Here is a 3,495-nt window from a genome sequence, read left to right on the forward strand (position 1 = left end):
TCCAAGTTTTAATAAATGTGACTGATCCCGAAAAAGTGCACATTTCACCAAAAGAGGTTAAGGCATATTCAAGCGTATATGCAAAGAAAATTTTCAAAGTTTCAAAGTTATTCCAAATATTTGGATACTTCTATTTGCGTATGCTGTGCTCAGTTATTCTGCAATGGATCAAGTTGACAGCCGGGTTGAACAACTGTCCGCCGGGTGGAGTTGCTTGTTTGGATTGAGCTCTCTGCTCGGACGAGTTTCTTTGGTCTGATTATCCTGGGTCCTGTTGTTCTTAGTCAAGTTCGTCCAATTACCAAAATGTGTACACCCTCATGGTCATTGGCATACATTTCGGTGTGATCTTTAACGTTTGAGCGGAGCCATTGGTTAAATGCTATCCATATTAGCACATGTGTTTTTTTAAACCTTATGAACTTCGAATCTTGATTCAATACGAGAAAAACAATATAAGAAATAAATTACTTAGAATTCCGTCCTCTGTCAGTACCGTATTGCTGACTATTCTTCGTTGCATTTTGTTGGTTAAATCCCTTTCCAGCTCCATGTCAGTATCTCGCTCCTTGCTCGAAATAACCATTACAGCCTGATAAAGACCATTTCCCTGCTTCTTGGCGTCTTTTACCGCACGGTTTCTGGGACATGAGATCCTTAGCCCTCGAACCGTGTTCAGCGCTGCCATTTCCGGTTGAGGCCTTCATGATAACGTTCGAGAAAAGGGAGGGGCTTGGCGAAGGGAGTCAGTCAGGAAAAATACCGGGCCTAAGTCTTTGAGGTCGACTACTTGATGGGCCTGAGGGGACGTGAAACACGGTTGGAACGTTTTGGGTCATGAGGACGACCATGGATCACGGGATTTCTTTTCTTTTGACAAGAGGTCACTCTTGCGGGATTCGCACGGCATAAGGGTGGATAGTTTATGGTCGTTGGAGCGACTCTTTGTGGTAATTACGGAGCAATTGGGGAACAATCTCGTATAAAGAAAGGTAAGAGACCAGACTTGATACGAGAAAGCCTCACTTTAAAATGCTGGCGTTGTCCCGCAATTTGGTCCAAATTATAGGGCTCAGGTCATCGTCGATCGGTGAGCTCGATGTGAGTGAAGAACTACTTTACATATATACGTGTATGTAGCAATTGGTATCACGTTCATTATTTTGGTTGTTGAATGACTTTGGCAAAGTTCCCTTGCAATTGTAAAGAGAATTATTTTATAGGCATTCTCAGGAAAATTTACGATTAATGACAGTATTAGGCACTGGACTTCTCAATAAAAATTCACTGACCCAAGTGATTGGCAGGTCACGGTGACAAATATGGTGATATTTGTATAACACTATTCAATTCACATATATTTGCAAGATTCTAGCATTGAGTTTTTGACGGTGTAGGACCAAAATAAAATTTCTGTTTTAAAATTCAGCTCTGATGATCGCTTGTCGGAACAAACGTTTAACAAAATGCCTTGCCGAAAAAAATGATCATGGTCAAGCGTCTCGTCGCATTGATGTTGGAATTTTCAGTTCAAGGGCAATGTAAAATTATTCGTTTCAAAAGCCAGATACACAAAGATCCTTTGAAAAGCAAAATACCACCAAGTTTTTCAAATTGTAACGCCGGAATGTAAGAATCATGTGACAAATTGTTAAAATTTTTATCACCTATTTACAGGTTATTTGAACGTTTTCGCTATTTATTTTTAACGAAAATTAGGACTTTGAGTATTTTGAATATTCATCAAGATAATGAAAAAAAATTCCCGACCACCATTAAAAAGTTTTTTCAGAAGTTCAGAGGCAAAACCAGAGGTTTGAGTTGAACTCTGTCTAGTTTGATGAGTTGGGATTGTTGGGGAATTCTAGTTCTATCATCTGGAATTTAGTCTGTAAGTTAAAATAGCCCCTATTTCCGCCCCGTGAATTCATCATCCCCAATTTCAGATAAATTTAGCGCGGCTCTCATAAATGAATCGAGAAAACCAGTGTGTCATTACGCCCTGTTCCCCTTTGTGTTATTAAAAAATGGGCTCAAAACATTAAAGTAGCGGCAGATGCATGTCTATTGACTTGTATTAATTATTAGATAGTTTGTGACGAGACGAGGCGTAGCGGTAAGCACAGAGCCCTAGCATGAGAGAAAATCCAGGTTCGAATCTCCTCCCTGACCATTCTTCAAAGGAAACCGTTAGACTCAAACCACCTCCACAGATGGAGAACCAAACTGATATCGGAAATTACACTGCCTAATGGAATTTGGAAATGGACGATGTGAGGCTGACCTTTTTGGCCGGGCGAGGCTCATCCCTCCAACCCTAGCATCCCAAGACAAATTGCTTCCGAATTCAACTTACTAGTATAATATTCGCCCAATTAGTAATCAAGGTCCTGCATTCATTCCCTACTATTTCTTACACGTCGATTCAAAAGGTGCTCAATTTTTGCTTGGTTTTTTAACTTCATCTGTTCTCCATATTTTTCCCCCTTTAGAAATGTCATAAATTTATAATATTTATCAAAAATCAGTTGAATTAGGATATGCAAACAATCTTTGGTACATCTGGATTGCCAGGCAACAGTCAGTCTGAGTTACGGTACGTTCGAAAGTTGGTTTCCATGGCCTTCTCCTCTCTGTAGGGGATTTTTTAACGAATATGAACGCCCGTAATGTTGGGAATGTGCCGTACATCCCAAGATACACGGAGTTTCAGGGATCCTGCAACGAAATGTCATCTCATTGGATGGAGCTAACCCATTCCTGATCCTGGTTAGTGATTGCTTAGCATCGGCCTCAATATATGAAACGTGTTGTTGTCAACATCAATCTGGTCTGTTGTGTGTGCGCGCATGACCCCTCAAAGTTTCTCAGATTTGCTTTACCTAAGGTTTATTTTTAAGTTGGCCGACAGCTTTAAGCAGGGTGGGCATTTCATTTTTGGATCCTTTTGTCCATCCCTGTTCAAAGTTGTCCAAAACTAAAGGGTGTCCAGTTTGCTGCGAACCGATCCGTCTGTTGATGTCGGCTTTATTGTTAGAGATAAATTCTGCATTCATTCTGGTCAATTGAAAGCAATGAACACCTCTGGAAAAAAGGGTGTCCAAAAGTTGACTAAATGTGTCAGAAAATACGGACTTCAAAATTACAAAATTAAAAGCAAAATAACTTTACACAGATTTGCTCATTGATGGTGTCCAAAGCAAAATAAGCCCTTAAACATATTCAAAATAAGATTTCTTAGAGGGCAATTTCTGAACTTATTTTCTTGCTTCAGACAGCAAGCAGGTACAAATCCAAAAGGGTTTAGAAACTGAGATAGCTTAATATTTTATCCTTCTTCTACACAAAGCTTTTCTTTAAGTTTTGCTATAATATTGTTATTTCAAGTATTGACTATCTTTTTGCTACTTGCTAAAGTTTTTACAAAAGTTAAAAGTTAATATATTTCTCACATTTCTGAGCTTTATCTGATTAGCATAGCGCATACCATGTTGT

The 3,495-nt window shown here is 39.3% G+C and overlaps 1 protein-coding gene across 1 annotated transcript in view; it reads left to right on the forward strand.

The window, feature by feature from the left end:
• Nucleotides 1–770: 770 nt before the first annotated feature.
• Nucleotides 771–3,495, forward strand: part of LOC131889932 (uncharacterized) — a 17,719-nt gene continuing 14,994 nt past the window's right edge. The window contains exon 1 of the mRNA XM_059239161.1: nucleotides 771–992. The gene's annotated coding sequence lies outside the window, so the exon portion shown is untranslated. The remainder of the gene's footprint in view (nucleotides 993–3,495) is intronic.

The sequence above is a fragment of the Tigriopus californicus genome, chromosome 11 (assembly GCF_007210705.1).
Source record: "Tigriopus californicus strain San Diego chromosome 11, Tcal_SD_v2.1, whole genome shotgun sequence".
NCBI classification, from domain to species: domain Eukaryota; kingdom Metazoa; phylum Arthropoda; class Copepoda; order Harpacticoida; family Harpacticidae; genus Tigriopus; species Tigriopus californicus.